Source organism: Mustela lutreola, chromosome 2 (genome assembly GCF_030435805.1).
Source record: "Mustela lutreola isolate mMusLut2 chromosome 2, mMusLut2.pri, whole genome shotgun sequence".
Lineage (NCBI taxonomy): Eukaryota > Metazoa > Chordata > Mammalia > Carnivora > Mustelidae > Mustela > Mustela lutreola.
Genome location: NC_081291.1, coordinates 29,252,357 through 29,266,438, shown reverse-complemented (window position 1 = coordinate 29,266,438; position 14,082 = coordinate 29,252,357). Strand labels below are relative to the sequence as shown.

Here is a 14,082-nt window from a genome sequence, read left to right as displayed (position 1 = left end):
TTTATGTCAGATCACACAGCTGAGAAGTACAAATGCTGGGATCCAAATCCAGGGCTAACTCCTTCACTTGTGCTCTAAATTTGGTTGTACAGAACCACAGGAATGTTTGGAGGGATACTGATTTTCCCTTGATTTCTAACTGGAATAGAAAAAGGATAAAGGTTTATCCCACTCACGAAAACCATCTTTAATAAGTGTTTTGTCTTCATTAATTTATCATGAGTCTGTTTTTCATGTGTCCTTGAACTGTTGAAAGCCCTCCCTTCCAAGATGGCATCAGCATAATGGTAAGTTACCACTGGTCATTCAGTGTGTATATATGGAAGCTAAGTTATATGCCAGAATCTGTAGAAGAGACAGACATGGTCCTTGCCTTCATGGCTCTTACAGTTTAGAGGAGAAGACAGTGATTAACCAATTAATTCCAAGTGTCATGAATATTAAAAAGGGAGAAGAAGAGAGTGCTGTGGGAAGTATACCACTTTGGCTTTGGAGTAGAGAGTGGTGAGGGATGACCTCCCTGTAAAACTGAGTATAATCTCAGAAGCCAAGTGTGAGTAGCCATTAGATAAGTGAAGGTGCCTGTGGTATTGTGTGGGCTTGCAGCCTCAGAGAGTAGGATAGAATCTACCCACTGAAGGAAGATGCCGGGTGGGGCATGGAGGGGATAGTGTGGTAGGAGATAAAGGGGGTGAGATGGGCAGGGGCAGATCACGAAAGGCCTTGTGGCTGCTGGTAAAGTTTTGGAGTTGTTGTTGTTAATCACAAAAGCAATGGTGAGCTATTGCAGATCTTTAGGGAGAGGAAGGGTATGAAATACTTAAATTATTAAAAGATCACTTTGGCTGCACTTTGGCTAGAGAAAGAGTTAAACAGAGGAAAACCAGAAGCTGAGAGAGAAGTCTGAAGTCTTTCCTGAAGTTGTTGTAATTCTGCAATCCTTGGATTTGGTGAATCAGCCCTTGTTCCTGTATCTGTGCCTTTTGTAGTTTTGAAGACATCAGTTATATCGCCATCTGACCCACCTCTGTCCACTCAGAAGCAAACTTTTTTGCTTTGGATGCTTTACCATTTTGGTTGATGCCTTCAGGACATTTCCATCACAGTTTCCCTGCCCACCACCACAGGCTCTGCCAAATTAAATGTGGAGTACAGTCTCCTTTTAGTCTTCATCAAACACTTTAACTGACACACCCTGAAGATTACAACTTAATTTTGCTCCTCTAAGCCAAGGTGATGCATCTTCCCACCAAAAATAATAAGACTCTTTAAGCTTATACCCTCACGTTACCTAGCATGGAATTTATCTGATTATTTGCTTTTCTTGCTTGCTTTTACTTCTTTTGGTTTGGTTTCACCTTGATTCTAGCTCATTTATCTTGTCAGTCTTAGATGAGGAGTTCCTTAAGGCTGGGAAGAGGAGAACATATAACTTTCTATGTTGTTGCAGGTCCACTGAGTACGAGAACCATAAGGGGGTGCCATAAAGATAAAAGAGTGAATGTCATTACTTTTACCCCATAAGAAGTAGAGGTTGATGTTAGCGTGATGTCTGAATTAAGAGTGCTTTCAGCTGCAAGTAACAGAAGACTTAAGTAATATTGGCTTAATTCATAAAGATAGTTATCTGCTTACAAGACCACGGGAGGTAGAAGCTTCTCGCATTAGTTTGATAGCTCAGTGATGTAATGAAGAGCCTAGTCTCTTTTATTCTCATGGTCTTTCCTCTTTTGGCTTATTGCTTCATTGTCATGGTTATCTCATAGCTACCGTAGTTCCAAACACAAAGTTTCTATGTGACAAAACAGGAAAGAAGAGGCATGGGTGTGGGGTGGTGTTCTCCTCATACAGCTCTGGCTTTTTCTCAGACATGAAATCGTTCATGGAAGCCCCGATCTATTCCCATTCATTGGTTAGGACTAGTTCACAATCTCATTACTGAAGATCAGTTAATGGCTAAAGGAAATAGCGTTGCCATGATTGGCTTAGACCAGTCATAACCTGTTATCTGAAGCTGGGCATGTTGCTGTCTGTCCTTCAACATTTTGGTTCCATTAGGAAAGAAGGAGAACAGATATTGTCATGTTTGCATTAAGAAATGATAATTATAAAATTACTAAATTAGGGTCTAAGAGGAAGACATTGCAGGCATTTTCAGAGATAAGAAAATGGAAGCTAATGAGGTGACTAGCTCCCTAGCTCCCTGGTACAAAAGCAATTTTGAATAATTCCTTTAAGCCTCCCAGATGTCTAGAGACCCTTAGAGACCCTTAGCCTTTTTCTCATTCCACATACACACCTGTGTGCCAGATATTAGTGGTTTCCTTTCTGAGATCCATTCCCTACCCTTCCATTCTAACATTAAAATCGGATTTCATTTGGACCAGCAGTGTCCAGTTTCCCACAGTCCCTTACAGTTAGGAGACACTGTGTGATCCATTTCCGGCTGGAGAGATGTATGTGAAAGTCACCAGATGGAACTTCCTGGATAGCTTTTAGAAATGGATGGACTCCACTGACACATTCTCTTTGTGTTTTGCCCTTTGCTGTTTCCCCCTTCTTTCCTAGAGTGAGGCTACCATGCTTGGTGGTGCAGCAGCATCCAGGACAATAAAAGTGAAAGCTCCACCTAAGGATGGCAGAACTAAAAGATAGAAGGAGCGTGGGACATTAAAGACACAGTAAGGCGCCATCTTGGTACCAGATGGCTTACTTTCAGACATCTTGCTACATGGAAAAAAAAAAACTGACAGAAAAGAAAGCTCTGTAGGTTTAAATCACTCTTGGACTGCTGTTGACGTTGGGATTGCCTACAGATAAAGCACTTCAAACTTGGAAGCACGGCACAAGGGAGTGAAAACACACATGTTTGTCAGGGTCGTTAACTGCCAAGGAAAGTCTAAAACACTTTCTGTGACAAAAGTTAGGGAAAGAGGGGAGGTGAAAAATAGAACTGGCCTGACACGAGTATGAGATATCCCAGTGTTCCAGCACTTCAGGCTTAGTCATTTGGTTCGTCAGTTTTATTAGGTTGCCATATGCTTTGTGGGAGCCGGAGACTTCAGCGGCCGGATGATTGGGATGAATTACAAACAAGCAGTTTACATTCTGGTCCCACTGGTGAATCTGAGCATTTACACTTCCTTCAGCCTGGTTGTTATTATTATTATTATTATTTTAAGATATTTGGATATTGTGTTTGCTTTTGTTTGGTGTTATGGTTTTTTTTCACACGAAGGTAATTGGGCCCCAAATTAATTTTACAGAAAGATGTCTTTGCTGTCTGTATTATTGAGGACATTGAGGAAGAGATGATGTTTAACATATTTGGAGGGTGGAAATTGAACGCTTGTTTGTATATGGAGCAGAAAATACACTGGAAGTGAACTCTAATGCAAAAACAAGTCTTTCACTATTAGTGTTTATAATGCATCAAAAAAATAGGTACTTCTTTGTCTTTCAGAAAGTTCAGGTTTACTAATTAGTGGATAAATAGATAAAAGATGTAATGAAGCACATGGTCAAGTCTATCATTAAATCAACTGACATTTTATCCTCAAGCCAGAACTGCATTATAACACCAACAGGGGTGACATTTGCTTTCCCCCCAAATTTATTATCCTTTCTTTATGTTTGGGTCCTTTCAGGTGCTGCTTTGGGCACTTACAGTGGGCTGAATGGCCTTCTGCAATGTTCATTTTGAGTGCTTGTGAAGGTCGTCTGTGGAGATCAATAAAAAAAGGAGTAAAGAAATTGAATATGGAATTAGTCATGTTCTGGGGGTTGTGGCTTCACAGTTATACATAGTGAATGTTGTATAATGACCTTCTGAAAATTACTTTAAAAAAGCAATACAAGAGATGGTTCTATCATGAATATCAGAATCTATGCCTGTAGGAGGAGAAATTGTTATTTAAAAGAAAAGGCTGGTTATATCATTGGGTACTTGTGCTTTCAGAGACAACTTCCAGAGATAGCATCATGTGTGATTCAGGGAGTACCATGTCTCAAACCAAGAGTAACAGATGTGCTCTGGAACACTCTGTTGAAGGAATAAAAGGCAGTGAAGACATCCATGCCAGAGTTTGAATTAAATGTATTCTTTTAAACATCCACTTAATGAAATAAAAAAAACAGAAGTAGATGTTTGAACTATTTTTTATATATCCCTACAATTTTTAATGTATAAGCTAACCATCCTCCCTTTTGAAGATTTTAATCTTTTCACTGAGAAAATGGAATATTACTTTAAATTTAAGATTGCCCTATAATTGGCATTCCTAACCACTCTTTCCAACTTAGTTTCACAATATCCTTCATTGATGTTTTACATTTTAATATATAAAAAGTTTTAAACACCTAAAGAGCGTTCCAGGATGAATGATGGAGTGTCATATGCTAACTCATGGAAAGACTTTATATCGTTCATAAAGAGACATACAGTTAGATACCTACCTGATAAAGGCAGTGATTAATCTTGGGGGTTTGAGTTTAACCCTTGTAATAGATAGGGTTCTCCAGAGAAACAGAACCAATTGGATATATGTAAATTTATTATAACGAATTGGCCCATGTAATTATGGAGGTGACAGGTCCCAAGATCAGCAGCTGGCAAGCTGAAAACTCAGGGTGGTGTCAGTGATATAGTTCCGGTCTGAGTCCAAAGGCCTGAAAACCACTAGAAGCTATGTTGTCATTTTAGTCTAAAAGTGGGCCGGCTCAAGTCCTAGGAAGAGCGAGTGTTTCAGTTTGAGTCTGAAGGCAGGAAAAGACACTTATGTCCCAGCTCAACACAGTCAAGTAGGAGAAGTTCCTTCTTAAATGGGGGAGGGTCAGCCTTTTTTCTATTGAGCCTTCAGCTTTTTGGATGAGGTCTGCGTACATTGGGGAGAGCAGTCTTCTTTACTCAGCCTATCAATTTATTTATTTATTTTAAATTTTACTCCCAGTGTAGTTAACATACAGGGTTGTATTAATTTCAGGTGTATACTATAGTGATTCAACAATTCTATACATTATTCAGTGCTCACCATGGAAGTGTACTTCTTAATCCCCTTCATTTACTTTCCCTGTCCCTCTGGTAATCATCAGTTCTTTCTCTGTAGTTAAGAGTCTGTTTTCTTATTTGGTCTCTTTTTTGTTTTCTTTGTTTTGTTTCTTAAATTATACATGTAAGTGAAATCATATGGTATTTGTCTTTCTTTCACTGACTTATTTCACTTAACATGGAACCCTCTAGATCCCTCCATGTTGTTGCAAATGGCAAGATTTCATTCTTTTTTATGGTTCAGTAATCTATCTTTCTATCTATCTATCTATCTATCTCACATCTTTATCTCTTCAACTGTTGATGGACACTGGGGCTACTTTCACAATTTGGCTATTGTAAATAATGATGCAATAAACATAGGGGTACACATATCTTTTTGAATTAAAGTTTCTATAAATACACATCTAGTATTTCTGATTTTAATTTTTTGAGGAGCCTTCATACTGTTTTCCACAGTTTATTTTGTATATGGTACAAGAAAGTGGTCCAGTTTCATTCCTTTGCAAGTAGCTATACAGTTTTCCCAATATCATTTGTTCAAGGACTGTCTTTTCACCATTGTACGTTCTTGCCTCGTTTGTTGAAGATTAATTGACCATATAATTGTGGACTTATTTCTGGGCTCCCTATTCTTTTTATTGATCATCTGTCTGTTTTTGTGCTAGGACCAATATTCTTTTGATTAGTATAACTTTGTAGTGTATCTTGAAATCTAGGGTTATGATCCTTCCAGTTTTGTTCTTTTTCAACATTGCTTTGGCTATTTGGGGTTTTCTCTGATTTTGTACACATTTTAGGATTATTTGTTCTAGTTCTGTGAAAAGTGCTGGTGGTATTTTGATAGAGATTGCATTAAATCTTAGATTGCTGTGGGTATGGACATGTTAGCTATTTGTTTTTAAGATCTATGAGCATGGAATATCTTTCTATTTCTTTGGGTTATCTTCAATTTCTTTCATCAGTGTTTTACAGTGTTCAGAGTACAGGTCTTCCAGCTCCTTGGTCAAGTTTATTCCTAGGTCTTTTATTATTTTTGTTGTAATTGTAAATGGGATTAACTTGTCTTTCTGCTACTTCATTATTTTTTTGAGATTTTTTTTTGCTTTTTGAGGTAGCCCTGAATTGCTATAAAGTTCCCTCTTAGAACAGCTTTTGCTATTCTAAGGACTTTGGATTATTGCCTTTCATTTCATTTGTTTCCATTTACATTTTGATTACTTCTTTGATTTCTTGGTTGACCCATTCATTGTTTAGTGGGATGCTATTTAAACTTCATGCTTAGGGTTTTTTCCAGATTCTTTTCTTGTGGTTGATTTCTAGTTTCATAGTGTTATGGTCAGACAAGAATGTGTGTTATCACTTTTTTCATTTTGTATTTATTGAGACTTGTTTGGTGGCTTAATATGTGATCTGTTTTGGAGAATGTTCCATTTGCATTTAAGAATGTGCATTCTACTGTTTAGGATAGAATGTTCTGAATATATATTGAACCATCTGGTCCAATGTGTCATTTGAAGATACTGTTTCCTTGTTGATTTTGGATGATCTGTCCAGTGATAAAAGTGGGGTATTAAAGGACCCTACTACTATTGTATTACTGTTGATTATTTCCTTTATGTTTGTTATAATCTACTTTGTATATTTGGGTGCTCCCATGTTGGGTACATAAATATTTACAGTTGTTATCTTTTGCTGGGTTATTCTTTTAATGATTATATAGTGTCCTTCTTTGTTTCTTGTTATAGTCTTTGTTTAAAGTCTATTTCATCTTATATAAATATTGCTACCCCAGCATTCTTTTCACTCCATTTGCATGATAAATGCTTTTCCGCCATTTTAATCTCAGTCTGCATGTGACTTTAGGTCTGAAATGAATCTCTTACAAGTAGCATATAGATTGGGTATTGCATTTTTTAAAAGATTTTATTTATTCATTTATTTATTTGACAGACAGCGATTACAAGTAGGCAGAGAGGCAGGCAGAGGGAGGAGAGGGGGAGAAGCAGACTCCCCACTGAAGAGAGAGCCCAACACGGGACTTGATCCCAGGACTCTGGGATCATGACCTGAGCCAAAGGCAGAGGTTTTAACCCACTGAGTCACCCAGGCACCCCTGGGTATTGCATTTTTATCCATTTCATCACTCTTTGTCTTTTGATTTAAGAATTTAGTCCATTTACATTCAAGGTTATTACTGATAGGTATGTACTTATTGCCATTCCATTGCTTGTTTTATGGTTGTTTTTGTAGGTCTCTGTTCTTTTCTTCTCTTGTCCTCTTCTCTCACGGTTTGCTGGCTTTCTTTATTGATATTCTTGGATTTCTTTCTCTTTATTATTTATATATCTATTATTGTTCTTTGATTTGTGGTTACCGTTAGGTTTATATATAAAATCTTACGCATATAGCAGTCTATATTAAATTGATAGTTGCTTACGTTTGAACCCATTGTAAAAGCACTAAGTTTTTACTTCTCCCTCCTCCCCACATTTTAAGTATACGGTATCATATTTTACATCCTTTTGTTTTGTAAATCCCTTGACTGATTTTTATACATATACCTAATTTTACTGCTTTTGTGATTCTAACTTTTCTTACTCCTGCTTATGGTCTTTCCTTTCTACTCAGTGAGTCTCCTTTAACATTTCTTGTAGTCCTGTTCTGCAGTTCTGGAGAACTCCTTATCTGTCCTTCTGTTCCTTATGATAGCCATGTTGGATGCAGTATTCTTGGTTGCAGGTTTTTTTTCTCTCAGCGCCTTGGGTATATCATGCCAATGTATTCTGGCTTGTAAAGTTTCTGCTGAAAAAGCAGCAGGTATCTTATGGGGTTTTGCTTGTATATAACTGTTTTCTTTTCTCTTACTCCTTTTTTTTTTTTTTTTTTTTGTTAAAGATTTTATTTATGAGAGAGAGGGAGAACAAGAACACTAGCAGGGGGAGTGGCAGAGAAGCAGCCTCCCCACTGAGCTAGGAGCCCAACACATTACTCAGTCCCAGGGCTCTGGGAATCATGAACTGAGCTGAAGGCAGATGTTTAACTGACTGAGCCACCCAGTTGCCGCATCAGCTATTATTTTTTTCAAATACATTTTTGTGCCCTTTTCTATCTCTTTTCCTTCTGGGAGTCCTATGATGCAAACACTATTACACTTGATGGTATCACTGAAATCCCTTAGTCTAGCTCCATGTTTTATTATTAGATTTTTCTCTTTCCTCTTCAGCTTGATTGCTTTCGATTACTCTGTCCTCCAGGTCGCTGATGTGTTTTGTTTGTTTGTTTCCTCTATTCTACCGTTTATTCCAACTTGTATATTTTTCATTTCATTTATTGAGTTCTTCATCTCTGGTTCTTTTTTATGCTCTCTGTCTGTTCATTAAGGATCTCACTGAGGTCCTCCACTCTTGTCTCAAGTCCAGTGAGTATCTTCATGACCATTAGTGTAAATTTTCCCTCAGCCATATTACTTATCTCCATTTCACATAGGTCTCTTGCTGTGATTTTGTTCTATATTTTCATTTAAGACATATTCCTTTGTCTCCTCATGTTGTTTAACTATGCCTTTTTCTCTGTGTTAAGAAATTCAGCTAGGTCTCTTGCTCTTGAAAGTAGTGGCCTTATGAAGAAGAGGTCCTGTTGTGCCCTGTAGTATAATGTCCTCTCTTCACCAGAACCTGGCATTTCAGTGGTGTCTTCTATGTGTTTCGCATGCACCCTGCTCTGGCATGTGAGCCACTTTTTCCTTTAATACAGTTTTCTGCAATGGTTCTTTGTCTGTTGTGGGCAGGGTTTGGTCACTGTTGTTAGTGGGTCAGTCTGGGGCCAACATAGGCTTGAGTTGAGTCAGACCAGGTGTTTGTAAGAGGTGGGATATCACTGAACTGGAGGTTGGTTTTCCTTGTGTGTTCCCTGAGAAGCTTTTATTGGTGGACAGGGCCTGCATTCAGACCTGATGTCTGCCTCTAGTCCTCCACTGGAACCACAGTGGGATTGGTGTGTGTGTTATCTTCCCCTCTCCCCAGGGCATGAGTCACTTTGGAGTGATGCTGGTCACTGTCAGGGCTGCTTGTAAAATGCCAGGCTTGTGACATGGCTTTGGATGGGCTCTGGGCTAGGGTATATTGGAGGGAGCAGGTCCACAGGAGAACACGGGGCAGGGTGTGGGGAGCCAGTAAAGTCCGTGCAGGTCTTCTGTAGGAGGAAGGCTGCAGCTGCCTGGAAGAAGTCTTTCCCAGACTGCAATGGATGGGTGGGTCCACAGGGGAATGTGAGGTGGAGTGTGTTTTTAGCAAGCTAGGTGGAAAGTTCATTGTGCACTTATTCTGGCAGGTGCCATGTAATTAGGCTGGGGAAAGTGGGAGGTAAGTGTGCCCAACAATTCTTTTGTTCTTGGAGAAGTCTCCTAAAGATCCCTACTTCTCTAGCGCGGGCTCTGTGATTAGTAAATGAGTCTCTTTCACATATATACTAGGTGGTTTCAAACTGCACTTCTGTGTTGTATCTCAGCATGGCTGTTTGTTTTGCTCTCTCTTAAGGCTAGAGCTGTTTCATATTGCCTTCAGCCCTTCCAAAACCATGCCCATTGCTTTTTAACATTCCAGGTGTTAAGCCCCACTGATTGTAACTACTCATGAAGTTAGGCCCTTCTAGTTTTCAAAGCCGAACACTATGGGGATTTGTCTTCCTACTCTGTGTCCTGCATGCTCGGGGTGCCTGATGTGGGGGTCTGTTCCTGTCCCTACTTCATGCCAACACCATCCCTCCCTCTCATGGACAGTTCCATGGGTCCGTTTGGTTCCTGACCACATCTCTACCCTTTCTACCCTCTTAGATGTGGCCTTTTCTTTACATTTCATTGTAGAGAGTTTTTTTCTGCTAGTCTTCAGGTCATTTACTGGATTATTTACACTGATGTGTGTATTATCTAGGTGTGTCTATAGGATGAGGTCAGCCTGGATCCTCCATTCCACCATCTTCTCTGGACCTCAACCTTAACCTAAATGTTAAACTCATGCAAAATACCCTTACAAGCAAACCCAGAATAATGTTTGATCAAATATCTGGGCATGCATTGATCCAGGCAAATTGATATATAAAATTAACCCTCACAGCACTAATAGAAATTTTGGTTTTATTCTTTTTTTTAAGGATTTATATTAAGCCTTCTTCTTTTTTTTTTTTTTAATTTAATTTTTTATTTTTTATAAACATATATTTTTATCCCCAGGGGTACAGGTCTGTGAATCACCAGGTTTACACACTTCACAGCACTCACCAAAGCACATACCCTCCCCAATGTCCATAATCCCATCCCCTTCTCCCAAACCCCCTCCCCCCAGCAACCCTCACAAAGCCTTCTTTTAAGAAACAGATGTATAAACATCATAAGATTAGCTATATCATAGAAAGGTACAGGTCTGCTTATTTGGTTCTTAAATTAAACATATATGAAGATTTTTTTGACACCTGCTCTGAATATGATATCTGTCTACATTCTTTGGCCATGAAGTGGGAAAATGGGATCAGGTTGACAAAGTTCTATAGGGCTACCATCTTTTGATTTTTAATACAAAGACATTATGCTGTAAAAATGAGTGGTCTTGAGGGGCGCCTGGGTGGCTCAGTCGGTTAAAGCCTCTGCTTTCGGCTCGGGTCATGATCCCGGAGTCCTGGGATCGAGCCCCGCATCAGGCTCTCTGCTCGGCCAGGAGCCTGCTTTCTCCTCTCTCTCTGCCTGCCTCTCTGCCTACTTGTGATCTCTCTCTGCCAAATAAATAAATAAAATCTTAAAAAAAAAAAAAAGAGTGGTCTTGAGTAGAATGGAATTATATCTTGTGTACATTGAACTTCTTCCATTTTAGCCATACAGAACTGGCAAAATACAGCAAGACTAAGAAGTACCAATTCAAAGAATATAGTCCATGTTGCTAGAGATTCTTCTCAATAAATATATGCTTCTTAGTAAATGTGAGATGGCAACTAGGAGTCAGTATTATTCTCCTGAGTCTCCTAGTATAAGCATCTTTGTGCTAAGTGTGACTCTGATATTGATGTATTCTGTTAAAAAAAATGGTGTGCATATATTATATATATATAATATATATATAATATGTACACATACATAGCCAACAAACTCATCGATATTGACAATTCTGTTACACATTAAAAAATATTTATGGCATATATATATGTATACGTACACACACACACACATATATCCAATAAACTCATGCCAACTACTTCATCTCATCTTCAGCAAAAGAAACAGCTATCTTTTCTTGTGCTAGGGGAAAGCCTTGGTTGGACCTCTGGAGGGGCTCTGCCTTGTTTTATTTTGTGGAGAATTGAAGATATTTCCAAGAGGCTCTCTAACCTCCAACTTAAAAAAAATTCCCCAATTTAATATGTCATTGAGCTATTTTTTGCAGTTATTGTTGTGATTGAGACTTTTTCTTTTTAGATTGAGACTGTTTTTTTTTTTTTAAGATTTTATTTATTTACTTGACAGACAGAGATCACAAGTAGGCAGAGAGGCAGGCAGAGAGAGGAGGAAGCAGGCTTCCTGCTGAGCAGAGAGCCCGATTAGGGGCTCGATCCCAGGACCCTGGGATCATGACCTGAGCTGAAGGCAGAGGCTTTAACTCATTGAGCCACCCAGGTGCCCCATGATTGAGACTTTCTTAAGAGAAAATGTTAACTGACAATGTTTTCAAGAGCATTGACTAGGACTCAAACCTCCTCTCCACCCTGCTTTCTGTTCCCAGGAGCCCTCGCCCACTCCCTCCACAAACCAGGGGCTTGGTTACAGAGTCAAGTTGGGAGTCCCTAGAGGCTGGGAAGGGGGTGTGTGTGTGTGTGTGTGGTCAACCTGTTTTCCTTCCTTCAGCAAAGCCCTGTCCTTCCCTCCTGTTGCTGGGTGAAGGCTATTCCAGGAGTGAAGAAAGTTGGGTCGGGGGCGGGGTGGCGGTGTGCTTACAGGCCAGGAGCCCCTTAATCCTGGAGAGGCACTATTCTGGTTCCCTGTCGGAAGCCTGTGGAAGCCTTGCTTGGAGTAGTGGGGGAAGTAGGAGCCCATGTCCCGGCCCTGTGGTGCCAAGTGCCTCAGATATTCTGCGGGAAGGCAGAAATAAAAATTGGGTATTTGCTCCAGGAAAAAAAAAAAAAAAATTGAGGCACCTGGGTGGCTCAGTGGGTTGAGCCGCTGCCTTCGGCTCGGGTCATGATCTCAGGGTCCTGGGATCGAGTCCCGCATCAGACTCTCTGCTCAGCGGGGAGCCTGCTTCCTCCTCTCTCTCTCTGCCTGCCTCTCTGCCTACTTGTGATCTCTCTCTGTCAAATAAATAAATAAAATCTTTAAAAAAAAAAAAAGGACTTTTTTAACAAAATAATAGATTAATGTAATAGAGTGACTTGGTGGTTGTGAAAATGCTATTTAAGATTGGATGATCAGGAAAGGCCTCTCTGAAGAGATAGCATTAGAACTGAGATGTGCATAATTTAAAGTTCCATGATTTTAAGTTGCAGAACCTTCCAGAGATAGGGAAGAGCAAATACAGAGTCCCTAACATGGAAACGGTAACCAAGTTGGGCCAGTACCCAAGACCTTCAAGTGATAAAGATAGGCTGATCTGGAAGGGTCATAGCAGATTTCCTCCCACTTCTTAATAGCTCCCTCCAAAAAACAGCATGCTGAAGAATTCTGAATGAGGTCATTCTGGGGAAGCAGGACAGAATGAAAGTGTGAGGGCAGGAGCTGGAGCTTTGGACATCACTTTGGCTCACAGATGCTGTTGCCTAAAGATGGAAAGAAGGCAGGAGAGAGAGAAGAAAATGCTTAGCCTTCCCTGAGGAATCACTTTTCCCAATTTAGAGGGGAGGAAGTGGAGATGAGGGAAGGAGGCTTTGTTGTATAGTGACCCTGCCCTTTAGTGAGAACCACTGTGCTTGAGTATGGTGCATCTGATTAGGAATTGCTCCTTTGAGGGATGTAGGGGCACAGGAAGAGAGAGAGAGAGTGGCAGGCCTGGTCTCCTGCTCCCCACAGGTATTTTCCTATCTAGGTTAGGTATGAGGAAGTCAAGCACATAAAGGATCAGTTAACTTGCCCAACAAGCAAGTGGCAGAAATAGCATTTAAAAGATAGTCTGTTTGGTACAAAAGCAGATCATACTGCTCTTTTTACAGATCAGGATCAATGAATGAATGTTTTTATTTCTTTTCCTAGAAGATTTTATTCATCTCCCAGAGTAAAAAAAAAAAAAAAAAAAACACTTACTCTTGTGGATTGGCCCAATTAATTTCATCATTGAGTTTAGATATTTAGCTGATTTTTAAAAATCATAATAATTCATATATATTTATATATATTATATATAATGTATTATATATTTTATACATTATATATAATATATATAAATAAATATATAAATATATATGAATTATATTTTATATATAATACATATATATATATATATGTATGTATATATAAATAAATTTAGGTAGAAGTCCAGTAGGAATTCCACTTGTACTCTCTTTGAGAGGTGGGAGGTGTCCCATTGTTCAGTTTCCATAGAGGGAATTGACAGCAGTCATAAATGGTAAGGTCTTCCTATCTGTGGTGGTATGGAGAAGAGCCAAAAGCCAAATATTATTCCCCATCAAACATTTTCTCTTTTTCTCTTTCTCATTTCCTTCTCCTCTTCTGTCCCTCTGCTTCCCAGCCTCTTGCCCAAGGTCTACTTTTTGTTCTTCCCTTACATAAAAGGTTGTGTGCAGTCATCTCTAGTTATAATTACATGGTTTTCCCCTTCAGGAGCCAGTTTTGCAACTGATGATAAAAATATTCGGTCTCCATGGGTAACTGTAGTAAATATATTTTAAAAGAGAGGTACTTTCTGAGAAGAGAGGCTCTTAATGATATGTCCAAATTTATGACTGGTTATCTATTCCTTTGGTTCCAAATACTGACCCTCTGTGTGTCCTCAATTTCAATTTAAAAAATATTTATTGACTTCCCAAGTCTGAAAACACTG

General features: G+C 39.3%; 1 protein-coding gene across 11 annotated transcripts in view; it reads left to right on the top strand.

Annotated features, from left to right (window-relative positions):
* Positions 1–14,082, top strand: part of FHIT (fragile histidine triad diadenosine triphosphatase) — a 1,430,768-nt gene that overhangs the window by 340,947 nt on the left and 1,075,739 nt on the right. Inside the window, exon 1 of one of the 11 annotated variants that reach the window (XM_059161369.1) lies at positions 2,659–2,681. The exons of the other annotated variants lie outside the window; for them this stretch is intronic. The gene's annotated coding sequence lies outside the window, so the exon portion shown is untranslated. Of the gene's footprint in view, positions 1–2,658; positions 2,682–14,082 lie in introns of those variants that run through there. 11 annotated transcript variants of the gene reach the window in all.